Raw genomic sequence first — 14,541 nt, 5'->3', positions numbered from 1 at the left:
GTTATAACAAGATCAACTGGGAAGCATTGTATGAATGGTGCGTACACATGGTTATCAATAGGGGTTTATCGACAGAGGGGAATTGCAAAAGCGACACCATAAGTCTCAAGAGAACATCGGAGAGTATCTTCATATTCTTTTGATGCAGCAGACGATCATCTGTCTCCGGGAGAAAGTATTATCGAGAACCTAGAGTCAGAGTTAGTAAAATCGTTTAACCCGAATAGAAGAGAGATCAGAGTCCCAGAGTATATATCGAGGAATAAAAGATCCTACTACCACCCAATGGCGTCGTGTGCTCGTAAGACACACAGCCATGTTAGTAAAAAGTTTTTGTAATGTCTAGACTCAACTTCGGCCAAGGAGTGTGGAAGGGGGATTCCTACAGGCAGTCGGCTCTGATACCAACTTGTGACGCCCCCGATTCAATCGTACACTAATCATACACGCAAACGTGTACGATCAAGATCAGGGACTCACGGGAAGATATCACAACACAACTCTACAAATAAATTGAGTCATACAAGCATCATATTACAAGCCAGGGGCCTCGAGGGCTCGAATACAAGAGCTCGATCATAGACGAGTCAGCGGAAGCAACAATATCTGAGTACAGACATAAGTTAAACAAGTCTGCCTTAAGAAGGCTAGCGCAAAATGGGATACATATCGAAAGAGACGCAGGCCTCCTGCCTGGGATCCTCCTAACTACTCCTGGTCGTCGTTAGCGGGCATCACGTAGTAGTAGGCACCTCCGGTGTAGTAGGAGTCGTCGTTGAAGGTGGCGTTTGGCTCCTGGGCTCCAACATCTGGTTGCGACAACCAGGTAGAAGGGATAGGGGGAAAAGAGGGAGAAAGCAACCGTGAGTACTCATCCAAAGTACTCGCAAGCAAGGAGCTATACTACATATGTATGCATTGGTTCAACTGGAATAAGGCTATCATATGTGGACTGAACTGCAGAATGCCAGAATAAGAGGGGGGATAACTAGTCCTTTCGAAGACTACGCTTATGGCAGCCTCCATCTTGCAGCATGTAGAAGAGACTAGACTGAAGTCCTCCAAGTAGCATCGTGTAGCATAATCCTAACCGATGATCCTCCCCTCGTCGCCCTGTGAGAGAGAGATCACCGGTTGTATCTGGCACTTGGAAGGGTGTGTTTTATTTAGTATCCGGTTCTAGTTGTCATAAGGTCAAGGTACAACTCCAAATCGTCCTGTTACCGAAGATCACGGCTATTCGAATAGATTAACTTCCCTGCAGGGGTGCACCACATACCCCAACACACTCGATCCCATTTGGCCGGACACACTTTCCTGGGTCATGCCCGGCCTCGGAAGATCAACACGTCGCAGCCCCACCTAGGCACAACAGAGAGGTCAGCACGCCGGTCTAAACCTAAGCGCACAGGGGTCTGGGCCCATCGCCCTTAGCACACCTGCACGTTGCGAACGCGGCCGGAAGCAGAACTAGCCCCCTTAATACAAGAGCAGGCTTACGTTCCAATCCGGCGCGTGCCGCTTAGTCGCTGACGTCACGACGGCTTCGGCTGATACCACGACGTCGGGATACCCATAACTACTCCCGGGTAGATGGTTAGTGCGTATAGACCAAATGGCCAGACTCAGATCAAATACCCAGATCTCGATAAGCGTGTTAAGTATCCGTGAACGCCGACCAGGGCCAGGCCCACCTCTGTCCTAGGTGGTCTCAACCTGCCCTGTCGCTCCGCCTCAAAGTAACAGTCGGGGGCCGTCGGGAACCCAGGCCCGCCTCTACCGGGATGGAGCCACCTGCCCCTTCAGCCCCCATCTTCGAACAGTATCACAGGTAATGTAACAGTGCAATGTATATAGCATGCCCGTGATCACCTCCCGAAGTGATCACGGCCCAGTAGTATAGCATGGCAGACGGACAAGAGTGTAGGGCCACTGATGGAACACTAGCATCCTATACTAAGCAGTAGGATAGCAGGTAAGGGTAACAACTGTAGCAACAATGACAGGCTATGCATCAGAATAGGATTAACGGGAAGCAGTAACATGCTACACTACTCTAATGCAAGCAGTATAGAGGAGAGTAGGCGATATCTGGTGATCAAGGGGGGCTTGCCTGGTTGCTTTGGCAAGAGAGAGGGGTCGTCAACTCCGTAGTCGTACTGGGTAGCAGCGGCGTCGGTCTCGGTGTCTAGCGAGAGAAGAGGGGGAAGAAACAATAAATATAATGCAAACAACTGCATGACGATGCACGACATGACAAAGCCTGATGCTAGGTGTACCCTACGCGGTATGAGGTGGTACCGGTGAAGGGGGGAAACATCCGGGAAAGTATTCCCGGTGTTTCGCATTTTCGGACAGATGGGTCGGAGGAGGAGAGTTGCGTGTACGCTATGCTAGGGATGTGTGACGGACGAACGGGCTGCGTATCCGGATTCTTCTCGTCGTTCTGAGCAACTTTCATGTACAAAGTTTTTCCATCCGAGCTACGCTTCATTTTATATTAATTTTAAAAGATTGAAATCGTTTTTAGGATTTATTTAATTATTTAAATCAACATTATCCAGAATAGTAAATGATGACATCAGCATGACATCATGCTGACGTCAGCAGTCAAGTGTGCAGTTGACTGGGTCAAGTGCGGTTGGGGCCCACATGTCATTGGCTGTTTAGTTAATGGTTAGGTTAATCTAATCAGGTTTAATTAGTTTAAGTAGTTATTAGGGTAATCAAACTTAATTAGATTAATTAAACATGATTAGTTGACTTAATTAACTTATTAATTAATTACTAATTTTATTTATTTTAACACATTTTTTTATATACATTCTGGGCTGGGCCCCGGTTGTCAATGGGCCAAAGGCCATAGCGGGTTCGGGCGTTGCGGCCGAACAAGCGCCACGGGCGCTAGGACCCGCTTGGGCGAGGGAGGACGCTCGAGGGAGCGAGCAGGGGCGACGCACCCGAGCGCGCACGGCGGCGTGCCGGGCGGGGCGAGGCGGACCATGAGAGGCCATGGTGAGGCGCCAGGGCGCGGTTGCGGGCGCACCCGTGCGGGCCCAAGCCCGTGCACATGCGGCGCGGGTGCGGGTCGATGCGTGCAGCGGCAAGGCGACGGGCGGGCCGGCGCGGTGGTGCCCGTGCGGGGATAGAAGGGAGAGGGAGCCGGCGCAGGACGAGGAGATGCGACGCGACGGGCGTGCAGTGCGTGAAGTGAGCACGGTGAGAGCGAGGCTCGGACGGGCATGGCGGTGGATCTGCCAGGGAGGAAGTGGGGAAGGGAAGGGGGCTCACAAGGCCCTGTAGTTGAGCGAGGCGTGCTCGATGAGGAGGACGAGGAGGCGACGACGACGGTGGGCGGCTCCAGCGAAGCAATGGCGGGACGAGGCGGCAATGGTGTACGGCGGCGGCGTCTGGCGAGGAGGGGGGCGAGGACGAGCGACGGAGACGGACGGGAGGGCAGCACCGACGACGGCGGGTGGCTGGCCGGCCCCGGCGGGGGTTCCGGGCGGCGGCGACGGCGAATGCCCCCGATCCCGATCTGGATCGGGGAGGGGCAGAAGGGGAGTGAAACGAGTGGGGGGGGGGGAAGTGGGGCGACGGCGAGGTGGCCTCGGCCGGTGAAGCCACCGGGCGGCGACCGACGATGGTGCTCGGGGCAAGGGGCGCCCAGATCGGGGAGAGGGGGAGGTGACTGGATCGGGGGATTGTGAGGGAGGGGATTAGGGTTTCTGGGGTGTGGGGTGGCCTATAGGCCAGGGGGCGGCCGGCTGGGCCATGGCCCAGTTGGGCCAAGGGGTCCAGTGGGGGGGGTCCCTTTTGTTTTAGTTTAGTTTTTTGTTAGTTTGTTTATTTTATTTTATTTCTTTTCTTCTTTTCTGTTTTATTAAATTTCAGTGTTTATGAAAAACCCAAGTTGCACCTAAAATATTTTTAATACTTATGCCGCTACCGCAATTAACTTGGCACCTAATATAAAATCATTTGTAATTGTTTATTATTTTATAATCATTTAACTAATTGTTTTTGCTACTATTTTATTCATTTTGAGTATTTACATATTTTATACAAGTGTGGTTTCTCCACCGTAATTACCTACGCATTATTTGGCACAACCAGAACATTTCAGTTTTATTATTTGAAAACTTTTGTTGTTTGCCTATATTTTAAATTTGAATTTGAATTGTTTTGAACTAACACAAGTTTACCAACAGTAACCTAGGTGACGTGGCATCATTAGCGCAGGGTTACTGTAGCTTGATTACCCGGGCGTCACACATACTTATTGCAAAATTTTATTAGCCCTCGAAGCAAAGTACTACTACGCATGCCCCTAGGGGGATAGATTGGTAGGAAAAGACCATCGCTCGTCCCCGACCGCCACTCATAAGGAAGACAATCAATAAATACCTCATGCTCCGACTTCGTTACATAACGGTTCACCATACTTGCATGCTACAGGAATCACAATTCCACGACACTTTCTCTAGGAACGCATTAAAATTCAAGGGAACAGTAGCACGGGCCATTGATCTACAACATAGATATGCAAAAACTATCGGGACTAAGTTCATGATAAATTTAAGTTCAATTAATCATATTACTTAAGAACTTCCACTTAGATAGACATCCCTCTAGTCATCTAAATGATCACGTGATCCATATCAACTAAACCATGTCCGATCATCACGTGAGATGGAGTACTTTTCAATGGTGAACATCTCTATGTTGATCACATCTACTATATGATTCATGTTCGACCTTTCGGTCTCAGTGTTCCGAGGTCATGTCTGTACATGCTAGGCTCGTCAAGTTTAACCCGAGTATTTTGCATGTGCAAAACTGTCTTACACCCATTGTATGTGAACGTAGAGCTTATCGCACCCGATCATCACGTGGTGTCTCGGCACGATGAACTATCGCAATGGTGCATACTCAGGGAGAACACTTATACCTTGAAATTTAGTGAGGGGTCATCTTATAATGCTACCGCCGTACTAAGCAAAATAAGGTGTATAAAAGATAAACATCACATGCAATCAAAATATGTGACATTATATGGCCATCATCATCTTGTGCCTTTGATCTCCTTCTAGTTGCATCATATACAACTCTTCTTTAATAAATCCATTAAGGAATGCAGTTTTGACATCCATTTGTCAGATTTCATAAAATGTGGCAATTGCTAACATGATTCAGGCAGACTTTAAGCATCGATACGAGTGAGAAAATCTCATCGTAGTCAACATCTTGATCTTGTCAAAACCCTTTTCGACAGGTCGAGCTTTGTAGATAGTAACACTACTATCAGCGTCCGTGTTGAAGATCCATTTATTCTCAATGGCTTACCTATCATTGGGCAAGTCCACCAAAGTCCACACTTTGTTCTCATACATGGATTCTATCTCAGATTTCATGGTCTCAAGCCATTTCATGGAATCTGGGCTCATCATCACTTCCTCATAGTTCGTAGGTTCATCATGGTCTAGTAACATGACTTCCAGAACATGATTACCGTACCACTCTGGTGCGGATCGTGCTCTGATTGACCTACGAGATTTGGTAGTAACTTGATCTGAAGTTTCATGATCATCATTATTAACTTCCTCACTAATTGGTGTAGGCATCAATGGAACTGATTTCTGTGATGAACCATTTTCCAATTCGGGAGAAGGTACAATTACCTCATCAAGTTCTACTTTCCTCCCACTCGCTTATTTCGAGAGAAACTCCTTCTCTAGAAAGGATCCATACTTAGCAATCAATATCTTGCATTCGGATCTGTGATAGAAGGTGTACCCAACAGTCTCCTTTGGGTATCCTATGAAGACACATTTCTCCGATTTGGGTTCGAGCTTATCAGGTTGAAGCTTTTTCACATAAGCATCGCAACCCCAAACTTTAAGAAATGATAGCTTTGGTTTCTTGCCAAACCATAGTTCATACAGTGTCGTCTCAACGGATTTAGGTGGTGCCCTATTTAACATGAATGCAGCTGTCTCTAATGCATAACCCCAAAACGATAGTGGTAAATCGGTAAGAGACATCATAGATCGCAACATAGCTAATAAAGTACGGTTACGACGTTCGGACACACCATTATGTTGTGGTGTTCCAGGTGGTGTGAGTTGCGAAACTATTTCACATTGTTTCAAATGAAGACCAAACTCATAACTCAAATATTCACCTCCACGATCAGATCACATAAACTTTATTTTCTTGTTATGATGATTTTCCACTTCACTCTGAAATTCTTTGAACTTCTCAAATGTTTCAGACTTGTGTTTCATCAAGTAGATATACCCATATCTTCTCAAATCAGCTTTGAAGGTCAAAAAATAATGATACCCACCGCGAGCCCCAACACTCATCGGACCACATACATCAGTATGTATTATTTCCAGTAAGTCAGTTGCTCACTCCATTGTTCCGGAGAATGGAGTCTCAGTCATCTTGCCCATGAGGCATGGTTCGCAAGCAACAAGTGATTCCTAAAGCCCATCAGCATGGAGTTTCTTCATGCTCTTTACACCAATATGACCTAAACGGCTGTGCCACAAATATGTTGCACTATCATTATCAACTTTGCATCTTTTGGCATCAATATTATGAATATGTGTATAACCACGATCAAGATTCAACGAACCATTCACATTGGGTGTATGACCATTGACGGTTTTATTCAAGTAAACAAAACAACAATTATTCTCTGACTTAAATGAATAACCGTATTGCTATAAACATGATCCAATCATATTCATGCTCAACATAAACACCAAATAACATTTATTATGGTTCAACACTAATCCCGAAGGTAAAGGGAGTATGCGATGGTGATCTTATCAACCTTGGAATCACTTCCAACACACACCGTTGCCTCGCCCTCAACCAGTCTCAGTTCATTTTGTAAATCCTGCTTTGAGTTACTAATCATAGCAACTGAACTGGTATCAAATACCCAGGGGCTACTATGAACACTATTAAAGTACACATTAATAACATGTATATCATATATACTTTTGTTCACTTTGCCATCCTTCTCATCCGCCAAGTATTTGGGGCAGTTCCGCTTCCAGTGACCATTTCCTTTGCAGTAGAAGCACTCAGTTTCAGGCTTGGGTCTAGCTTTGGGCTTCTTTATGGGAGTGGCAACTTGCTTGTCATTCTTCTTGAAGTTCCCTTTCTTTTCCTTTGCCATTTTTCTTGAAACCAGTGGTCTTGTCAACCATCAACACTTGATACTTTTTCTTGATTTATACCTTCGCCGATTTCAGCATCGCGAAGAGCTCGGGAATCGTTTTCGTCATCCCTTGCATATTATAGTATATTACCAAGTTATAGTAGCTTGCTGATAGTGACTAGAGAAATCTGTCAATCACTATCTTTATATGGAAGATTAACTCCCACTTGATTCAAACGATTGTACTACCCAAACATTCTGAGTACATGCTCACTAGCTGAGCCATTCTCCTCCATCTTGTAGGCAAAGTACTTGTCAGAGGTCTCATACCTCTTGACACAGGCATGAGACTGAAATACCAATTTCATCTCTTGGAACATCTCATATGCTCCATGTCATTCAGAACATTTTTGAAGTCTCGGTTCTAGCCGTAAAGCATGGTGCACTAAACTATCAAGTAGTCATCATTCCGAGCTTGCCAAACATTCATAACGTCTGCATCTGCTCCTGCAAAAGGTCCATCACCTAGCGGTGCACCAAGGATATAATTCTTCTGTGCAGCAATGAGGATAATCCTCAGATCACGGATCCAGTCTGCATCATTGCTACTATCATCTTTCAACTTATTTTTCTCTAGGAACATATCAAAAATAAACGGGGAGCTATAATGCGAGCTATTGATCTACAACATAATTTGCAAATACTATCAGGACTAAGTTCATGATAAATTAAAGTTCAATTAATCATATTACTTAAGAACTCCCACTTAGATAGACATCCCTCTAGTCATCTAAATGATCACGTGATCCATATCAACTAAATGATGTCCGATCATCACGTGAGATGGAGTAGTTTTCAATGGTGAACATCTCTATGTTGATCATATCTACTATATGATTCATGTTCGACCTTTCGATCTTAGTGTTCCAAGGTCATGTCTGTACATGCTAGGCTCGTCAAGTTTAACCTGAGTATTCTGCATGTGCAAAACTGTCTTACACCCATTGTATGTGAATGTAGAGCTTATCACACCCGATCATCACATGGTGTCTCGGCACGACGAACTATCGCAACGGTGCATACTCAGGGAGAACACTTATACATTGAAATTTAGTGAGGGATCATCTTATAATGCTACCACCGTACTAAGCAAAATAAGATGCATAAAAGATAAACATCACATGCAATCAAAATATGTGACATGATATGGCCATCATCGTCTTGTGCCTTTGATCTCCATCTCCAAAGCACCGTCATGATCTCCATCGTCACCGGCTTGACACCTTGATCTCCATCGTAGCGTTGTTGTCGTCTCGCCAACTATTGCTTCTATGACTATCACTAACACATAGTGATAAAGTAAAGCAATTACATGGGGATTGCATTTCATACAATAAAGAGACAACCATAAGGCTCCTGCTAGTTGCCGATAACTTATACAAAACATGATCATCTCATACAACAACGTATATCACATCATGTCTTGACCATATCACATCACAGCATGCCCTAAAAAAAAAAGTTAGACGTCCTCTACTTTGTTGTTGCAAGTTTTACGTGGCGCTACGGGCTTCTAGTAAGAACCGTTCTTACCTACGCATCAAAACCACAATGATTTTTCGTCAAGTGTGCTATTTTAACCTTCAACAAGGACCGGCCGTAGTCAAATGCGATTCAACTAAAGTTGGAGAAACAGACACCCGCCAGCCACCTTTATGCAAAACTAGTTGCATGTCTGTCAGTGGAACCTGTCTCATGAACGTGGTCATGTAAGGTCCGTCCGGGACGCTTCATCTAACAATACCGCTGAATCAAAATAAGACGTTGGTGGTAAGCAGTATGACTATGATCGCCCACAACTCTTTGTGTTCTACTCGTGCATATCATCTACGCATAGACCTGACTCGGATGCCACTGTTGGGGAATGTAGCATGTAATTTCAAAAAAAATCCTACGATCACGCATGATCTAGGAGATGCATAGCAACGAGAGGGGGAGAGTGTGTCCATGTACCCTCATAGACCGAAAGAGGAAGCGTTAGGTTAACATGTTTGATGTAGTCGAACGTCTTCGCGATCCAACCGATCGAGTACCGAATGTACGGCACCTCAGAGTTCAGCACATGTTCATCTCGATGACGTCCCTCGAACTCTTGATCCAACAAAGTGTCGAGGGAGAGTTTCGTTAGCACGACGACGTGGTGATGGTGATGGTGATGTGATCCGCGCAGGGCTTTGCCTAAGCTCTACGTGAATATGACTGGAGGAGTAAACTGTGGAGAGATACATCGCACATGGCTTGGAACAATTGGTGTGTCTCCAAGGGGTGCCCTGCCCATGTATAGAAAGGAGGGAGAGGGAGGAGGCTGGCCAGGGGGCGTGCCATAAGGGGGCAGTCCTACTAGGACTCCTAGTCCTAGTAGGATTCGCCCCCCTCTTATTCCTTCTCATGGAGGGGGGAAAGGGGAAGGAGAGGGAGGAGGAGAAGGAAAGGGGGGCGCCGCCCCCTCGCCTAGTCAAATTTGAACTTTCATGGGGGGCACACCTTGTGGGTCGCCTCCTCTCTCCCCTATGGCCCATAGTGGCCCATTACTTTCCCCGGGAGGTTCCGGCAACCTCTCGGTACTCCGAAAAATACCCGAAACGATCTAGAACCATTCCGGTGTCCGAATACTATCGTCCAATATATCAATCTTTACCTATCGACCATTTCGAGACTCCTCCTGATGTCCGTGATCTCATCCGGGACTCTGAACAATCTTCGGTCACCAAAACACATAACTCATAATACAAATCGTCATCGACTGTTAAGCGCGCGGACCCTACGGGTTCGAGAACTATGTAGACATGACCGAGACATATCTTCGGTCAATAACCAACAGCGGAACCTGGATGCTCATATTGGTTCCTACATATTCTACGAAGATCTTTATCGGTCAAACCGCAATGACAACATAAGTCATTCCCTTTGTCATCGGTATGTTACTTGCCCAAGATTCGATCGTCGGTATCCTCATACCTAGTTCAATCTCGTTACCGGAAAGAGTCTTTACTCGTTCTGTAATGCATCATCCTGTAACTAACTCATTAGTTACATTTCTTGCAAGGCTTATCGTGTTGTGCATTACCGAGAGGGCCCAGAGATACCTCTCCGATACTCAGAGTGAAAAATCCTAATCTCGATCTATGCCAACCCAACAAACACCTTCGGAGACACCTGTAGAGCATCTTTATAATCACCCAGTTACGTTGTGACGTTTGATAGCACACAAGGTGTTCCTCCGGTATTCGGGAGTTGCATAATCTCATAGTCAGAGGAATATGTATAAGTCATGAAGAAAGCAATAACAATAAAACTTAACGATCATTATGCTAAGCTAACGGATGGGTCTTGTCCATCACATCACTATCCTAATGATGTGATCTCGTTCATCAAATGACAACACATGTCTAAGGTCAGGAAACTTAACCATCTTTGACTAACAAGCTAGTCAAGTAGATGCATACTAGGGACACTTTGTTTTGTCTATGTATTCACACATGTACTAAGTTTATGGTTAATACAATTCTAGAATGAATAATAAACCTTTATCATGATATAAGGAAATATAAATGATGACTTTATTATTGCCTCTAGGGCATATTTCCTTCAACCCCGTGGTAGTATAGGTCGTTGCTGCTGGATGAACAAGACCCCAATCGAGGAGGCCGCCAAGCCGGTTGGGGGTGGATGAACAGGACCCTGTGGAGGCTGGATGAATAGTAGACCATGGATAAATAGTAGCTGGTAGAGGCAGGAGGAAGACGCGGTGGATGAATAGTAGCAGCTGGAGGCTTGAGGAAGTCGACGGTGGATGAACAATAGCCCGTCGAGGCTGGAGCGAGGCAATAGATGGTGAATGAACAGTAGCCCATGGAGTCCTGTTTTCTGGTACGCCACACCCCTCCTGATGAACAAGACCCCGTTTCGACCGTAGGTGCTCGAAGAGTAGTCCGTTTCCTCCGTTTTGCGGTACGCCACACCCCTCTTGATCAACATGACCCCATTTCAACCGTAGGAGTTGGAACAGAAGTCCGTTTCCTCCGTTTTGCGGTATACCAGACCCCTCCCGATGAACAAGATCCTGTTTTGACCGTATGCGGTCGAACAGAAGGGCGCTTCCTCCGTTCTGCAGTACGCCAAGCCTCGTTTCGGCTGTTCCGTCCAAGCCGGTTGGCTTCCGATGAACACGACGTAGTTTCTCCATTCCGACCCAGCCGGTTGGCTACTGATGAACAAGATGTCATTGCTGCCGTCCGCTGCCTCTACATTTACACGAGCCCCGGCCGTACGTATGCGTGAGTAGGCATTCGAGACCCCGCCCGTATGTACGTACGTGGCTGTATTTGTCGGCATGTGGTTGTACGTACGTGTACATGGTTTAGAAGGGACTGCCTGAACTGCTATGTCGGGGCTCTATGATACGTCTCTGTCGTATCTACTTTTCCAAACACTTTTGCCCTAGTTTTGGACTCTAACTTGCATGATTTGAATGGAACAAACCCGGACTGACGCCGTTTTCAGCAGAATTGCCATGGTGTTATTTTTGTGCAGAAATAAAAGTTCTCAGAATGACCTGAAAATCAATGGAGATTATTTTTGGAATATATTAAAAATACTCAAAGAAGAATCCACGTCAGGGGGCCCACACCCTGTCCACGAGGGTGGGGGTGCGCCTACCCCCCTGGGTGCACCCCCTGCCTCGTGGGCCCCCTGACGCTCTACCGACCTCAACTCCAACTCCATATATTCGTGTTCGGGGAGAAAAAAAATCAGAGAGAAGGATTCATTGCGTTTTATGATACGGAGCCGCCGCCAAGCCCTAAACTCTCTCGGGAGGGCTGATCTGGAGTCCGTTCGGGGCTCCGGAGAGGGGAATCTCTCGCCATCATCATCATCAACCATCCTCCATTACCAATTTGATGATGCTCACCGCCGTGCGTGAGTAATTCCATCGTAGGCTTGCTGGATGGTGATGGGTTGGATGAGATTTATCATGTAATCGAGTTAGTTTGGTTAGGGTTTGATCCCAAGTATCCACTATGTTCTGAGATTGATGTTGCTATGACTTTGCTATGCTTAATGCTTGTCACTAGGGCCCGAGTGCCATGATTTCAGATTTGAACCTATTATGTTTTCATGAATATATGTGAGTTCTTGATCCTATCTTGCAAGTCTATAGTCACCTATTATGTGTTATGATCCGTTAACCCCGAAGTGACAATAATCGGGATACTTACCGGTGATGACCGTAGTTTGAGGAGTTCATGTATTCACTATGTGTTAATGCTTTGGTCCGGTACTCTATTAAAAGGAGGCCTTAATATCCCTTAGTTTCCAATAGGACCCCGCTGCCACGGGAGGGTAGGACAAAAGATGGCATGCAAGTTCTTTTCCATAAGCACGTATGACTATATTTGCAATACATGCCTACATTACATTGATGAACTGGAGCTAGTTCTGTGTCACCCTATGTTATAACTGTTGCATAATTGATCGCATTCGACATAATTCTCCATCACTGATCCAATGCCTACGAGCTTTTCATATATTGTTCTTCGCTCATTTACTTTTCCGTTGCTACTGTTACAATCACTATAAAACCAAAACTACCACCGTTACTTTTGCTACCGTTACCACTACTATCATATTACTTTGCTACTAAATACCTTGCTGCAGATATTAAGTTTCCAGGTGTGGTTGAATTGACAACTCAGCTGCTAATACTTGAGAATATTCTTTGGCTCCCCTTGTGTTGAATCAATAAATTTGGGTTGAATATTCTACCCTCGAAAACTGTTGCGATCCCCTATACTTGTGTGGGTAGACAATTGAAACATAATGCTTATATGATTGAACACTTGATTGATTATATGGCTAGTGTTAAGAGTGAACTTAAACTTATTAGTAAAGATGCTTCTATGGTTACCACTCAAGTAGAACAAGTACTTAAGGCTCAGGATGATTTGCTCAATGAATTAAATAATAAGATAAATGATAATGCTGTCAGAGTTATGACTAGAGGGGGTAAAATGACTCAGGAACCCCTGTATCCTGAGGGCCACCCTAAGAGAATTGAGCAAGATTCTCAGGGAATTAATGTTTATGCACCTAGTCCTCTGAAAAGGAAGAAAAACAAAAATGATAGGACTTTGCATACTTCTAGTGAACCTGTTGTTGACACACCTGATAATCCCAATGATATTTCTATTTCTGATGCTGAAACACAATCTGGTAATGAACATGAACCTGGTGATACTGTTAATGATGATGTTCATGTTGATGCTCAACCTAGCAATGACAATGATGTAGAGATTGAACCTGCTGTTGATCTTGATAACCCACAATCAAACAATCAACGTTATGATAAGAGAGATTTTGTTGCTAGAAAGCACGGTAAGGAAAGAGAACCATGGGTTCAGAAACCCATGCCGTTTCCTCCTAAACCATCCAAGAAAAAGGATGATGAGGATTTTGAGCGCTTTGCTGAAATGATTAGACCTATCTTTTTGCATATGCGTTTGACTGATATGCTTAAAATGAACCCTTATGCTAAGTACATGAAGGATATTGTTACTAATAAAAGAAAGATACTGGAAGCTCAAATTTCCACCATGCTTGCTAATTATAATTTTAAGGGTGGAATACCAAAGAAACTTGGAGATCCAGGAGTACCAACTATACCATGCTCCATTAAAAGAAACTATGTTAGAACTGCTTTATGTGATCTTGGAGCCGGTGTTAGTGTTATGCCTCTCTCTTTATATCATATACTTGATTTGAGTAAGTTGACACCTACTAAAATATCTTTGCAAATGGCTGACAAATCAACTGCTATACCTGTCGGTATCTGTGAGGATGTGCCTGTTGTGGTTGCAAACGTTACTATTTTAAACGGACTTTGTTATTCTTGATATTCCCAAGGGCGATAGTATGTCCATTATTCTTGGAAGACCCTTCTTGAATACTGCAGGGGCTGTTATTGATTGCAACAAAGGCAATGTCACTTTTCATGTTAATGGTAATGAGCATACAGTACACTTTCCGAGGAAACAACCTCAAGTCCACAGTATCAATTCTATTGGAAAAAATTCCAACTATTACTATTGGAGGTTTTGAATTTCCTCTTCCTACTATCAAGAAGAAATATGATATTCTTATTGTTGGGGACATGCATATCCCCATTGAGGTAACCTACTGTTGTTCGAAAATTCTCCGGTTTCATGTTATTCGAAATGAGTTTGTTAACAAGACCTGATCAACCTTGTTAGTGGATTCCTGTTGATGAGCATGAGATGGATGAATTTAGAAAAGACAACTCTTTG

The sequence above is a fragment of the Triticum urartu genome, chromosome 1A, assembly GCF_056163025.1.
Source record: "Triticum urartu cultivar PI428250 chromosome 1A, HENAU_Tu73, whole genome shotgun sequence".
Taxonomy (NCBI): Eukaryota; Viridiplantae; Streptophyta; class Magnoliopsida; order Poales; family Poaceae; genus Triticum; species Triticum urartu.
Note: the sequence above shows the minus strand (reverse complement) of the source record.